Below are 16,143 nucleotides of genomic sequence, written 5' to 3' on the forward strand. Positions count from 1 at the left end.
TTATACAAACATTTGGGACTACATAATTTCTTGAGCATGGTCTGGTTGGATGAAGACAGCTATTTGTGTTTAGACAGTATCTCAATATGTTGCTTAGGTGAGCCCTGAACTAGAGTTCAAGTGAGCTTCTGGCTTTAGGTTCCAGAATAGCTAGAACTATAGACATATGAGACAAGCAGAGATGGTCAGAAAAGATGATGCTAGGCGAAATGAACCCCAAGATAACTCTATTATTTTTAACACTTTGTTTTTGTTTTGCTTCCTGTGTCAAGAATACCTTTTCCTTTCAATAGGCATGTAGTATTTTAAGAATTGCTTTCCAGTTAGTTGAATACATGCAGTAATAATTTTATCACCTAGGTTATTTTTCCAGACCTTGCCTAGGATGGACATATGGTGCTGAGGCATGCTTGCCCAGAATATCTTCCTCTCTCTGTGACTTATTTTGAGGAATATTCAGATGTATTTAGCTGGGTCAAAGATGAGGCATATTTCATTACTTAATGTACTTTGTCAAGCTGTCCACAAAACATTTAATTAATTTGTTCTCCCAACAATAGATTCTAATTTCTTGCTTTCTCTGCAAATCTCACAGTATTTAAAAAAAGAAAAAAGAAAAAAATTTCTGCCAGGTGCTGGTGGCCCACGACTGTAATACTTGTTACTCAGGAGGCTGAAATCTGAGAATTGTGGTTCAAATCCAGCCCAGGCAGGAAAGTCTGTGAGACTCTTATCTCCAATTAACCACCAGAAAACTGGAAGTGGAAATTTGGCTCAATGTGGTAGGGCTCTAGTCTTGAGCAAAAAAGCCCAGGGACAGTGCCGGGACCCTAAGTTCAAACTCTATGATCAACAAAAACAACAATTCTAATAGACACAGAGAACTCTTCTGATATTTGCTAAAAGCATATTTCTTTGTCCCCTTGCTTATATGTTATACCTCAGAAAGTGAGACAACTGAGAATTAAGGAATTTAAAATTAAAAGAGAACTCCACCTCCTAGGATTTCTATCTTGCCCCATTAGCAACACTGCTCCACCAGAGCCTTGCGTTACAAGAGAGATAGTATATACAAAGAAACTTGCGTGAAATAAGGAAGGCAGAAGGAGGCTGTCCTCTGCTGCCCTACCAGCACCCCAGGCATTGATTCCTGGTAAGCAGAGACACATCAGTGTGGAAGATAGATGACTTCGAGTATTTTATTCTCTAGATAGAACTGGAGTATAGGGAAGTGGGCACTGAGCATGGAGCTAGTTAGCTGGCAGGCAGGAAAAGAGAATTTTCTTATTTCAAGGTCAGAAAAGACAAATGAAGTGTAGGTTCACAGCTGGAGTCATAGATCCAAGTGCCAGCATTGCTGCTTACCAAGGAACTCATGCTCATATCCCTGAGCCTCAGTTTATTTAAAGAGTGTTGAGTACAGTGTACTGTATCATCCTTGGCATTTGGGTGAATTGTAAAGGGAATCATGCAGGTAGGCAGAATCCAGGAGGCACATCAACTCAGTGAATGATTTTATTTCACAAATCAAGTGAGGCTTAAATTGAGGGCTTCCACATGTGTGCACCTCCTCTTCTAAGATCCCTAACAAGGGGCTAGGACAACTCTGTGTCTCTGTGGCCCTTTCGATCCCCTCTGTTTTTCCTTTCAGTGTCTTTTCGAAGATAAGCTCTAGTGCATTAAGCAGCCTTTAATGTAGGCAAAAGAAACACTGAGAGCTATTCCCAATGCTTAGACAAGAATCTCCCACTGGCATTACTGATGATCTTGTCTAATGTAAAATCTCACCTATCCCCTAGGGTCATTAAGGCCAGCGATGGACACAGCTAAGTCCATCACTTTGTTGCCTGTATTTTCCATGCCACATATTAGTGAGATACCCCTTCTATTGTTCAGCTATCTTGGGGAGGGCAGAGATAGCTATGCCAGCAACAAAGAAAGGTACTTTCTGCTTTATTAAGCTGGCACAGGGAGGAGCTTCTCTGTGGAACAAGTGGCCAAGGATGCCGCTTGCTTCTATGGCAACCCAACATGCAGCCAGCATTCAGGGTTAGCTCTGTCCACCACATTTAACAGAACTGAAAAACGTGGCAGAATTTCTGTTATTTCTGAAAGACCAGGTTACACTTTAATCACTGGTTGTAATAGCTAATCTGAGAGGGTGATCTATCCCACTGCCCAGGGGCCTTGAAAAATTAGCTCAACTTCAAGGGTTACCCACAATGATTTCCATGGTGTCAAGTGAGTACAACATCAGCAGAGTGGGAAACAAATAAAAATAGATGCATTTGGGGCTATTCCAGTTTCCCATCCAGGAAACACGAATTCAAACAATCTTGAAAATACATTCTTAAAATATGGCTGCAGAATTTTAGCTCAAAAACACGAAGGAGAGATGGGAATTCCATTGCTTATTTGTCAGGACTTTTGATTGGGGCTGGCAAAAGGTGAACTTTTTTGTAAGACGTTGGTTGGGGTGAAGCCCCTGTCTCTGAGCAGGTTAGGAGAATGGCTTTACAGCCCAGAAGGATAGCAGAGGTTGGCAAAAAATTTTTCAGGGGACTGTAGTAAGGGCAGGGCTGGTCTACATCCCAATTCAGCTGCAAATATGTCTGAAATCTGACCTGCTGCTTCCATTTTTAGTGTCTCAAAGCAATGCTTGACATTCTTCCTCGATAAATTGCCAATTTCTTCTGAAGCTCTCATATTCATTCTAATTGCCTATTATTCCCACCATAATATAAATAAGATAAATAAGCCATGTTTGCTGCAATTGCAATTTGTTGAAATTCTTATCTCTTTCTAAAAATTCCTGTATAGATTTGATGGCTAAATGGTTATCTAGAAATATCTGCACAGTATCAACTTTGAAAATTCAGGATTTTTTCTCTTCCTTTTCACTTTTGTTTCCCCTGAAGATTGAACCAAAGCCTGTGCATGCTACGTAGGTGCTATAGTATTTGAGTTATGTCCACAACCCCTTTTGTTTATACTTGGGGGTTATATAGTTTTGCTAATCTACTAGGGCTGGACTTGAACAAGAAATCTTCCTACTTTGGCCTCCAAAGAAGACAGTATTATACCTATATACCAGATCACATAGCAATTTTTTATTATTGTTTTTTATTGTGAAAATACCACACAGAGGGATTACAATTACATGGGCAAGGAAATGAGTACATTTCTTATCAAGCATTGTTGCTCCTCCTTTGTTTCCCCTTCCCATACCTTCCCATTTCCTCCTCCCTCCCCCCCTCCCCGCTAAAGTGGCAAAGTTTCTTTTTTTTGTCCCATGACCGACAAAAATAAAAAATAATGAAACACATAGAAAATTTTTCTAGCTAAAATTTCCACAGGATCTATTTGTATGTGAAAGAATTTTCCACAATTATTTGAAACTCATTAAAAAAAAGAGAATGTACCAAAAAAACGAAAAAATCACATAGTACATTAAAAGTGCAACAACAGGATGGGAAGGTGGCTCAGTAGTAGAGTACTTGCCTCTATTTATTGCAATCATGTGGCCCTGGGTTCAATTCTTCAGCAACATCTAAACAGAAAAAGCCAGATGTGATGCTATGATTCAAGTAGTAGAATATTAGACTTGAGCTGAAGAGCTGAGGGAGAGGCCCCAGCCCAGAGTTCAGGCCTCATGACCACCCGCCCCCTGCCAAAAATAAAAAATAAAAACAAGTAAATTTTTTGTATTTTCTTCCCACTACGATATATCCCCTGTTGTCATTGTATTTGATTTTGGTACTCTGGTATTTTATATACATTTATCTGAATAAGGAAAAGGAAGGGGAACAACAGAAAGGTGAGAAAAGATGACAGAGCAGCAATATACACAGAATAATATGTCGGAAATGATTGTACAACTTGGGGGGAAGGTGTAAGAGGGGAGGGAAATTATGAGAAAAATGAGGGAAGTGGTAACATGTTTGAGAAGAAATGCACATTCTACTTTACTTAGGTAAATGTAACCCCTCTGTACATCATCTTGAAAATAAAAAAAATATGAGTAAACATATGAATGATTAAGTGCTTGCAGCTGCACTAGTTCAAAAGACAGTTACCTTAATGGAATGCCATATGCATTAAATAATTGATGGTGGCTGGGCGCTGGTGGCTCACGCCTGTAATCCTAGCTACTCAGGAGGCTGAGATCTGAGGATCGCGGTTCAAAGCCAGCCCGGGCAGGAGAGACCGTGAGACTCCTATCTCCAATAAACCACCAGAAAACCGGAAGTGGCGCTGTAGCTCAAGTGGTAGAGCGCTCGCCTTGAGCTGAAGAGCTGAGGGACAGCGCCCAGGCCCAGAGTTCAAGCCCCCACAGCCGACCAAAAAAAAAAAAAAAAAAAAAAAAAAAAAAAAAAATTGATGGTGATGTAATTAGCAAAGCAGATCTGTAGAAGGTGCATTTCTCCAATGTTTCAATTAGAGAAGATGGAAAAAGTTTCAAAGTAGATCACTGGACAACATCATTAATGTACTAAATTGCATGGAAATGCACATTTTAAAATATCTAAGTTGGCAATAGTAGATCTACTATGTGATCTTGTCCATATTTATTGCAATCATTAAGAAAGCTGTAGGTCCACCAATGATGAATGGGTAAAAGAATAACACAATCACTACGTATGTGTGTGTGTGTGTGTGTTTGAATATACACATTTTTGGTTATGGGGCTTGTACTCTGGGCCTGGGAGCTGTCAGTTAGCTCTTCAGCTCAAGGCTAACACTGTACTTGAATCACAGTGCCAGTTCTGGTTTATCTTGTGGTTTATTGGAGATAAGAGTCTCATGGAGATGGAATTCCGGGAAGATGGAGGAGCAGAAGCTGGAGTCTAAACAAGCTCTCGCATAGAAAGCAGTTTTAGAGTTCCAGTGAACAGTCCTAAGCCAGAGAATCACACCAAGTGTGCCATCACAGAAAAGAGAGTCAGGCCAGAGAGAGAAAATCCAGGCTAGGAGACAGATCTGAGCTCTTGCTAGCAGCTGCGGTGGCGGCGGCGGCGGCAGCACTGGCGGCAGCACTGGCGGCGGCGACTGCAGGGGCCATACCTGAACCACAGAGAGTCTGGGATGAAGGAGCCAGATGCAGCGGGCAAGTGGATTCTACTCAACACCAGCAAGAACCGACAAGGAGCGGACATCTTCATCCTGCAGTTCAGAGAACCAGAGATGACCCAGGAACCAAGACTCGGCGGGAGTAGAAGCCTGACATCCTCACTCCTTCCCAGGGAGCAGAGGAAGGAAGGCCACCCCTCCCACCCCCCCAGTACCGGAGATCTCCATCTTGGATACTGACAAAGCTCATTGGAGCTGCTAGCCCCAACTCAAGCCTTGGAATAAAACAAGTCATTTAGCAGGTCAAAAGAACTTAACAGCGGCGTGACCTGCCAGACTCAGCTCCACCCAGGGAAAAGTCACCCAGCTCAGGCGCCAGCCCTAGCAGTGGCTTTCTTCACTGGGTAATCAGAGCCAGAAGCTGCCCCTCCCTTCAGCAGCCTCGACAATCAATTGTAATTCAGTAAACAGAAACCCTGAGAATGGCTCCAGAGTGGGTGCTGTGAATTTCTCACAAACTAGCCAGCGGGAAAAGCTACTGTTTGTTGAAAGGCCTCAACTCTACCCAGAACCTAGCTTCATCACTGCAACTCCCTCTTTTGTGATTCTCAAAGTAGATCTGCCTCCCATTGAACTAGCCTTGGAGGAGGATCGCAAAATCCTGGGTAAAGCAGAGCATGTTTCTGCCTGTTCGAAAAAACTGACTTAAGAAACCAACCAAGACACAGGACCACAAGCAGACCAGAGACTCCAACAAGAGGCTGGTTACATACACAAGGGAGATACTGGATTTTTCCCACCCCTCCCCAAAAAAAATCAAAGAAATTTCTTCCTCCTCCTCCTCCTCTTCTTCTTCTTCTTCTTCTTCTTCTTCTTCTTCTTCTTCTTCTTCTTCTTCTTCTTCTTCTTCTTCTTCTTCTTCTTCTTCTTCTTCTTCTTCTTCCTCTTCTTCCTCTTCTTCCTCTTCCTCTTCTTCCTCTTCTTCTTCTTCCTCTTCTTCTTCTTCTTCTTCTTCTTCTTCTTCCTCTTCTTCTTCTTCCTCTTCTTGCTCTTCTTCTTCTTCCTCTTTCTCTTCTTCCTCTTCCTCTTCTTCCTCTTCTTCCTCTTCCTCTTCTTCCTCTTCCTCTTCTTCCTCTTCCTCTTCTTCCTCTTCCTCTTCTTCCTCTTCTTCTTCTTCTTCTTCTTCTTCTTCTTCTTCTTCTTCTTCTTCTTCTTCTTCTTCTTCTTCTTCTTCTTCTTCTTCTTCTTCTTCTTCTTCTTCTTCTTCTTCTTCTTCCTCCTCTTCTTCTTCCTCTTCGTCTTCGTCTTCTTCTTCTTCTTCTTCTTCTTCTTCTTCTTCTTCTTCTTCTTCTTCTTCTTCTTCTTCTTCTTCTTCTTCTTCTTCTTCTTCTTCTTCTTCTTCTTCTTCTTCTCCTTCTTCTTCTCCTTCTTCTTCTTCTACTTCTACTACTTCTTCTTTTTTTGGTACCTTATATAAAATTTTTTTTTCTTTTCTAAAACTTTTTTTAATCTTTAATTTTTGCGTTTTTAAAAAAAATTGTTTTCCAGTAACTTTTTATTCCTCTTATAATTTTTATTTTAGGGATACCTGAGTGTGAGTTTTTATTTCTTTTTTTGTTTTCTTTCTCTTTTTTTCTTTTTTAATTATCTTTTTGTTTTTTGTTTAGCTCTACTGGACTTCTGATCTTTTTTTCTTCCTTTCTTGTCCTTTTCACCATTTCCTCTCTTTCGTTCTTCTTTATGTGACTTAATTGTTGTCCTGCTCATCCTCAGATAAACTCTTAGTTGACTATTAGACAATATCCCCCATTGTGTACACACTTAATCCACAAATTTATTACTCAATTCAAAACCTCTGAGGCTTAAATTCCTTAATAGCAGTACTACCTCTTTATACCTATATAATATTTTAAGCATTTTTATTTTTATTTTTATTTTTTTGGTCGGTTGTGGGCCTAAACTCTGGGCTTGGGCGCTGTCCCTTAACTCTTCAGCTCAAAGCAAGTGCTCTACCACATGAGTCACAGCACCATTTCCGGCTTTTTTTGTATATGTGGTGCTGAGGAATCGAACCCAGAGCCTCATGCATGCAAGGCAAGCACTCTACCACTGAGCCACCATCCCAGCCCCTTAAGCATTTTTATTTTTAAGTTTTTCACATCTGCTTTATATCCCTCCCCTTCTCTCAATATATTCACGTTCTTCTCTAAATAGATTGTTTTTGTTCTGCATAATATTATTAATTTTTACTTTTATATTTTTTCTATTCTCTTTCTTTTCCCTTTCCATTTCTTCTTTTTTATCTCTCTCTCTACTTTCATCCTACACAACCTATTTCCTGCTTTGAGATTAGGACTTAGTTAACTCTCCCTGTGCCTTCCCACATCAATCTATTACTTTTTTTAACCACATCTCTCCCTAACCCTAATAATTTCTGGTTGTGAAAATTCTTCTTCGCTGTTTGTAGCCCATTAACATATAGTTGTTTGATGTGGAATAGATGTATCTGTTGAACTAGATTGTATCTGTAGACTATTGTGTGTGCAAATTCAGACTTTGGTTGATGCTTGCCTTAAGATAGTGTACTAGCACAACACTGGAGCTCTTTTCATCTCAAACGGGCAGAGTAAGACGGAAAAACACAAGAAAAATGGCAAATCCGGGTATCTCAATTCCCACTCTTGATAACCAGGGGAAGGAACAGATAATGAATAATCCAGAGGAGAGTTCCCAAATAGCTCTACAAACACTGCTGGCAAAAATGATAAATGAAAAGATTGAAAACAAAAAAAGGTCTCTGTATGAGCGTGATAGGGAGAGAGAGGAGGCAATCCAAAAGTTTATACAGGAATATCATAAGCGCGAGGAAGCTACTCAAAAATTGATACAGGATTTGCGTGAGCAGCATGAGAATACACAAAGAGAAAGGCAGGAATGGCATGAGCAGGCTGAGAATACTCAAAGAGAACTACAGGAATCCCACGAAAGGGAGGAAGCTAGCAAAGAGTAATACAGGAATTGAGAGAGCAGGATGAGAATACACAAAGATCACTAAAGGAATTCATGGAATACATTAACAAAGAGCTGAAGGAAGTCAGGAAGACCAAAAAGGCAATGCTGAATGGAACCAAACAGAAGGAATGGGAGTCCAAGGAAACCATAACTAATCAACTAAGTGATTTGAGAATAAACACTGAACATCAAATTAAGGAAGTAAAGAAGTTCATACAAGATCTAAAACAAAGTTTCAACAAAGAATATGAAGCCATCAAAGCGACCAATTAGAAGGAAAAGAGATAAAAAAACAAAGTAGAAAGTCTGGACAGCAGGTTAGACCATGAAGAAGATCGAATCTCAGGGTTTGAAGACAGCCTAGATATTATAGAGAAAGAACATACTACCATCCAAGACAAGTCCAAGAAATATGATAGATCTGTCCAACACTTGGAAGACACCATCAGAAGGCCTAATCTATGGATAATGGGCGTAGAGGAGCACCTAGAAACAGAAGTTAATGGTCTAGGAAATTTGTTTAACAGGATGCTAGCAGAGAACTTCCCAAACATGCAAAAAGATAGGCCTATTCAGATACAAGAAACTTTTAGAACCCCAAATAGACAAGAAGAATATAGAACATCCCACTATCACATTACAATCCAAACAGGATCAACTCAGACCAAGGAAAAGATCCTTAAAGCTGTCAAGGAGAAAAGATTAATCATCTATAAAGGGCAACCAATTAGAATCACCTCAGATTTCTCAGCAGAGACAATCACAGGAAGAAGAGCCTGGAATGATGTATGCCATGCCTTAAAAACAAACAACTATCAACCAAGAATACTGTACCCAGCTAAACTCTCCTTCATAACTGAAGGCCAAATAAAAACCTTCCATAACAAAGAAAAATTGAAACAATACATCTCCACCAAACCAGCCCTACAAAAGATTCCTAAAGATTTCCTACACATAGAAAACAAACAAGACCACAATAAAGGCCAAGAAACTGCACCCAAACTGAGAATCCAAGAACCATAGGAAGAACCTAGTTTTCGCAGCCCCCAAGAAGGTGGATAACATGGCAGGAAATACCAAATACCCCTCAGTTCTATCTACTAATGTTAACGGACTTAACTCTCCAAGTAAGCGACATAGACTGTCTAGTTGGATTAAAAAACAAGATCCCTTTTTCTGCTGCCTTCAGGAGTCACATCTTGCCCGTAAAAACGAACACATTTTCAATGTTAAAGACTGGAACAAAATCTACCATGAAAACAGACCCCATAAATAGGCGGGAGTTGCAATCCTAATATCAGATAAAATAGACTTCAAATGAAAATTCATGAGAAAAGATAAAGAAGGTCCCTACATACTAATTAAGGGATCCCTTTTTCAGGAGGATATTACAATTCTAAATATCTATTTACCAAACAATGGAGCACCCAAATGTATCAAAGAAACACTATTCTCCCACAAAACCCACATAGATCCAAAGACATTAATGGTTGGGGATTTCAACACACCACTCTCCCCACTAGTTAGATCAACTCGGCAAACACTCAACAGAGAAACCGCAGATCTAAACAGTTGCATAGGTCAATTAGATTTAATAGACATCTACCGCACATTTCACCCAGCACCATCAGAATACACGTTTTTCTCAGCAGCCCATGGAACATTTTCTAAAATAGACCAAATTTTAGGCCACAAAGCAAACTCAGAAACATTGAAGTTATACCATGCATTTTCTCTGACCACAAGGGAATAAAATTAGAACTCAATACCAAATGCCACCAAAGAAATTCTGGTAACACATGAGGCTGAACAACACACTGCTGAATCACGAGTGGAACATGGAAGACATTAGAAAGAAAATTTAAATGTTTATGCTATTCAACAAAAATGAACACACAAATTAACAGCTCCTCTGGGATACACCAAAGGCAGTACTCAGAGGCAAGTGTATAGCTCTGACCTCCTACATAAACAAATTTGAGAGATCTGAAACCAATAATTCAATGACACAGCTAAACCTCCTTGAAAAAGAACAGCAAGATAAATCCCAATCCAGTAGAGGGAAAGAAATAATTAAAATTATATCAGAATTAAATTAATTAGAATCCAAAAAGTATAGAAAGAATCAACAAAACAAAGAGTTGGTTCTTCGAAACAATTAGCAAAATTGACAGACCCTTAGCAAATCTTATCAGAAAAAGAAGAGAACACACCCAATTAAATAAACTCAGAGATGAGAATGGAAACATCACCACAGAAACAACCAAGATTCAGAACATTATAAGGGACTACTTCTCAAAACTTTATGCTAATAAGTTTGAGAATAACGGAAATGGACCTTTTCCTAGCAAATACTGACATGCCAAAACTAAACCAAGATGAGTTAAACCATCTTAACAGGTCCATATCAAGCATGGAAATAGAAACAGCAATAAGAGACTTCCTGCTAAGAAAAGTCCAGGACCAGATGTTTTTACAGTGGAATTTTACAAGGCCTTCAAACACACCTCACACCAATACTCTTCCAAATCTTCAATGAAATTGAAATAGGAAAGTTCACTACCGAACACATTCTATGAAGCCATCATAACCCTCATCCCAAAACCAGGCAGGGACTCATCAAAGAAAGAGAACTATAGACCCATTACTTTGATGAACATTGATGCAAAATTTTTCAACAAAATTTTGGACAATCGACCTCAACAATTCATCCAAAAATCATACAGCGCGATCAAACAGGATTCATTTCAGGTATGCAAAGCTGGTACAATATACGCAAATCAATTAATATTATTCATCACATCAACCGGAGCAAGAATAAGAACCACATGGTTATCTCAATAGATGTAGAAAAAGCATTTGACAAGATCCATCACCACTTTATGATGAACGTTCTGGAAAAATTAGGAATCCATGGAACATTCCTCAATACAATAAAGGTGAATATGACAAACTTACAGCCAGCATTATATTTAATGGTGAAAAACTAAAGCCATTTCCTCTTAACTCAGGAACAAGACAAGGATGTCCACTCTCTCCACTTCTCTTCGATCTAGTATTGGAATGCCTAGCTACAGCAATGACACAAGATGCAAACATAAAAGGGATCCAAATAGTGAAAGAAGAAATAAAACTCTCCCTCTTTGCAGATGACATGATCTTGTATTTAAAGAATCCCATAGACTCCACTCCCAAATTACTCAAGCTGATTCAAAACTTTCGGAAGGTAGAAGGGTATAAAATTAACCCCCCAAAATCAATGGCTTTTCTGTATGCCAACAATGAGAAAACTTTGGCTGAAATTAGGAAAGCAACTCCATTTGTAATAGCCCCACAAAAAATAAAATACCTAGGAATTAACTTAACCAAAGAGGTGAAGGACCTCTATGATGAAAACTTTAAAATCTTGAAAAAGGAAATCAAAACAGAACTTCAAAAATAGCAAAACCTCCCATGCTCCTGGATTGGGAAGAGTAACATCGTGAAAATGGCAATACTTCCCAAGGCTATCTATAAATTCAACGCGATACCTATCAAAATTCCAAACTCATTCTTCAAGGAAATAGAAGAGGCAATCCAAAAATTCATGTGAAACAATAAAAGACCCCGAATAGCAAAAACGCTCCTCAACGGAAAGAACACTGCTGGAGGAATATCAATACCAAATTTCAAACTACTATAAAGCCATAGTAATCAAAACAGCTTGGTATTGGCATAAGAACAGACCTCAGGACTAATGGAATAGAATTGAAAAATCAGAAATGAAATGAACCCAGAGACCTATAGATTACAGGTGCGAACCACCAGTACCAAGCTTATATGTCACTTTGATATACAAAATTTAAGTCAATTAAATCCCCGAAGTTGTAGGGATTTTTAATGACAGCAACAAAATTAATGCACATGCTATAATTAGAATATGCAATCAAAGCTTTTAAGGAAAATAATGATTTGTTCTAATTCTGCATACAAATGAACATGTTAAGATCTCTATAATAAAAGCTTTCAGGATACTGATGATATATTCATAAATCCCAGCTACTCAGGAGACTAAGATCTGAGAATCATATGTATAGCCAGTCTGGGTAGGAAAGTCTGTAATACTCTTAACTCGAATGAACCATCAACAAACCAGAGGTGGAGCCATGTCTGAAGCAGTAGGGCACAAATCTTGAGCAAAAATGCATGAGGACATTGTCTAGGCCCTGAATTCAAGCCCAGGAAAGGCACAAAAATTAAAGTTAATTAATTACAACTTGAACCCAGATATTTTGTACACTTTTTTATTGTGAAAATACTATACAGAGGGGTTACAATTAGATGGGCAAGATAATGAGTACAGTTCTTATCAAGCATTGTAGTCTCCCCCTTTGTTTCCCCTTCCCATTCCTTCCCATCCTCTCCATACCCCGCCTCCTAATCCTCCTCCCCCATCACAGTTGTAAAGTTCGTTTTCGACATAAGGAGTTGTACATCTCATTGTTGCAATGAGTCCAACTGTATCCTTATTTAAATGATTTAAGACACACAAATGCTTGAACTATATGGGCCTACATTGCTGACTGTCTTTCTAATAAAGACTGAAATAATAGTTTAATATTCTACTATTATTCAATTATGCATGTTAACTTAATAATGGATATCTGCTGCCTGCTGGCTGTGTGTGGACAGGATGTTAGCTATGTTTGACAATATGGACATAGTTTTGCCAGCTTTGGATGTCACATGTTTGTGAAGGGACAGATAACAAATTAAAGAGTGATAAACATGTTTTTCCATCACTCATATCTCTTCAAAAATCAGCCTTTATCATCCTTAGAATATTTTTTTAAATTTCTACTAAAGCAGTCCTCAACACAGTTCCTGCAAATCCAATCTACATTTAATCTACATTTCCCCAAAATCATTTGGATAGGCTCACTCTTACCCTTCTTCTCTAATTAGCTTATCTGGGGCAAAGGAAAAGGACAGCCAACAATTTGGGTTTGCATTAGCCAATAATCTCAGCTACTTCGGAAGCAAGGCCAACTCAGAAAAAATATTATCAAGATCCTATCTCAGGATCAAACCCACCTGTAAATCCAACAACTCAGAAAGCTAGATGATACGATAATGGTTTGAGGCTTGCCTTGGGGTTGTAAACATAGAACCTTATAGGAAAAATAACTAAAGTTTAAAAGGCATGGCTCAAATTGCTAGAGTGACTACCTACAATGTGTAAAATCCTTCATTCAAACCTCAGAACTACCAAAAAATATTAAAAGACAAAAAACCGGACAGTTCTGACAATTCCTCAGTGCTGATGATGTAGGTTTGAGCCATACTCTGAGAATCACTGTTCTAATTAAAAGCAATTAACCTCCAAAAATGACAGATTTACCTATTTTTATCATTGTGGTAAACACACTCAAGGGCAGCTTTGTCCTTTGATGAATCTGGGAAGATTCCAGAGAGTCTGCCACATTGTGGTGGAAGCATGTGTTAAGAAAAAGCTACTCAGCTCATGGACCAAATAGGAATCAAACAGAGCACGAGGATAAATGAGAGGAACAGGCCAGGAAAGGATATCACTTTTAAAACCCCAGGTCTTTCAACTAGGTCTTTTAACCTTCAAAGATTCCATCGCTTCCAAAAGTCTATCAAATTAGGAACTTAACAATGGATTTACTTACTGATGAGGACAGAGCACTCAAATGCAATTACTTCACTGAAGCTGCATCTCTGAACATTAATCGCTACAATGGATGACTCCTTTTTGGAGACATTCCAGGTCCGAACCATAATGAATATGATTTTAATGAGTAGCATTAAAAATTGGAAAAATTATGTAAGTATATCCTAATTTCTTTTTAAACAATATTAACTAATACACCTTAGAATCCTAACGACCACCTCTCTACTCCTATCCTCACCAAGTTTTTAATCTCCTGTTACTGGGGAAAAATTTCAAGCCCCAACTTTTTCCTTGTATGTCTATCAAACAATGAGATTTGTCCCACCATCAGAGATCTGGTTACTGATATCACTGAATGCCAAAGGAAATGAGTCAGAAAACCACAGAGACTGCCATTGAAAAGAAGAGGGGGGACCATGAATGCACAAAAAAGAAATTTAAGGCTTAAAAATAGTTTAGAGGTCATGCACTCATTTCTCACACCTGTAACCCTAGGTACTAAGTCTGAGATCTAAAGATAAGAGATTGAAAGCCAGTCTTAGGAAGAAAGTTTATGAGACTCTTATTTCCAAGTAAGCACTGAAAAGGTGAATAAGCTACATCACAGTAAAAGGTCCTGAGTTCAAGACCACATAAGAGCAAACACAAAACAAAGTGATTTAATTGGAGGACAGAGGGCTGTGCATATGTGGGACTTGCCAGGGGAAGAGAGGATCTTCTCAGAGAGCCTGTCCTTTGCTCAGGGTTGGGAGAGATCTCCTGAGAAGTAGTTTCTAGCATACCTACAAGTTAATCTCTGGCATACAGTGATAGCATCCTGCTTACCTCTGTGTGTGTGTGTGTGTGTGTGTGTGTGTGTGTGTGTGTGTGTGTGTGTGTGTGTGTCCCACTATTAGGTCTTGAAAAATGGATCTCTCATTCTTACTGGGGTTCTTTGTTTTATTTTGTTTTGGCTTGTGGCTGGTGCTATGCCATATAGTTATGCCTCTAGTATCATTATTTTTGCTAGTTAATTGGAGATAACAGTCTTGAAAACTTGTCAGCCTATGCTGACTTTGAACGTTGGTCCTCAGATGTCAGCTTCCTGAGTAGCTAGAATTGTATCCATGAGACAATAGTGCCTCGCATAAAATGTATGTTTAAGTATGTGCTCATTGTCTTCTGAGGCTGAGTAATATAAAAATGAATATGACATCATCTTTTCCTTCACTAACCTAAGAAACTATTCTTGTTTGACTCTGCTTTCATAAACATGACTTTTCACTCCCAGTCTGCTATGCTGAAATTTTCCTTTTATTTATACATTTTTATTTATTTATTTTTATTGTCAAGATGATGTACAGTTTAGTGTTACATAAGGTAATAAATACATTTCTTGACAAACTTGTTACCCCATCCCTCAATTTTCTCCTGCTTTCTCTACCCCCATCACCCAGCCCCAAGTTGTACAGATCATTTCCAACATATTGTTTTGTTTATATTGTTGTTGTATTGGTTCCCCCCTTGACCTTTGTCTCTTCATTGTGTTACCAAATGTTTCTTTTAAAAATGCTATTTAGAGTAAAAGATCACTAAGCATGGAATTTTCTGCACTTCATCTGGTCATGTGATTGTTCATTACTCATTCCTGTTGGCAGCGAGGGCTGGTGGTGAGGGTGCCTGGGTACACAGGGTCAGAGAAGCTTCAGAAATTCCTTCCTGGATTTGACCAGAGCTAGTGCTACCGGTGGCCACTGTCCAAAGGCAGAAGCCACATTCTCAAGCAGAACTCATGAGGGAAGGAGATCATTAAAAACACTGGCATAGCTGGGTGCCAGTCGTTCATGGCTGCAATCTTAACTACTCAAGAGGCTGAATCTGAGGATCATGGTTCAAAACCAGCCTAGGCAGAAAAGTCCATGAGACTCTTTTTTATTGTTGTTGTTCCGTCATGGGACTTGAACTCTGGGCCTGGGCGCTATCCCTCAGCTCTTCAGCTCAAGGTGAGCACTCTACCGCTTAAGCCACAACACCACTTCTGGTTTTCTAGTGGTTTATTGGAGATAAGAGTCTCACGGACTTTCCTGCCTGGGCTGGCTTTGAACCGCATTCCACAGATCTCAGCATCCTGAGTAGCTAGGATTACAAGCATGAGCCACCGGTGCCCGGTCCGTGAGACTCTTTTTTTTATTTTTTTTAATTTTATTTGTGAACATACTGTACAGAGGGGTTACAATTACATGGGCAGGATAATGCATACATTTCTTACCAAGCATTGCAGCCTCCTCCTTTGTTTACCTTTCACATCCCTTCCCAGCCTCCCCCCTCTCCCCCCACTCAATCCTTCCCCCCGCCCCACGACGTTGTAAAGCTCGTTTTTGACATGACAACTTGCACTTCTCATTGTT

At 39.3% G+C, this 16,143-nt stretch overlaps 1 pseudogene; it reads left to right on the forward strand.

The window, feature by feature from the left end:
* LOC138808609 (tubulin beta-2 chain-like) overlaps positions 1 to 16,143 on the forward strand; it is a 113,648-nt pseudogene that overhangs the window by 85,538 nt on the left and 11,967 nt on the right.

This window comes from Dipodomys merriami, unplaced genomic scaffold (assembly GCF_024711535.1).
Source record: "Dipodomys merriami isolate MVZ:Mamm:240054 unplaced genomic scaffold, mDipMer1.0.p SCAF_46, whole genome shotgun sequence".
Taxonomy (NCBI): Eukaryota; Metazoa; Chordata; class Mammalia; order Rodentia; family Heteromyidae; genus Dipodomys; species Dipodomys merriami.